We start from the raw sequence: 222 nt of genomic DNA, 5'->3' as shown, positions 1-222 counted from the left end.
ACAGGTCCATTCAAGTCATACCATTGTAGGTATTGTTTTGCCTTTGCCGCCCATTACAATAAGTACGATCACCTTGTCTTTGGTAATTCATTTCTGCCACCTGACCCCTACTCTGAGGTCCTGTTACACCTATTATATTTACATTTAATTTATGCAATTGAGCAGCAGCATCTCCAACTGTAAGATTCGGCATAAGGAAAAGATAAAAAACAAAGCTCTTCA

Source organism: Nannospalax galili, unplaced genomic scaffold, assembly GCF_000622305.1.
Source record: "Nannospalax galili isolate Female #2095 unplaced genomic scaffold, S.galili_v1.0 scaffold409, whole genome shotgun sequence".
Classification (NCBI taxonomy): Eukaryota; Metazoa; Chordata; class Mammalia; order Rodentia; family Spalacidae; genus Nannospalax; species Nannospalax galili.
This window is presented reverse-complemented; position numbering follows the sequence as displayed.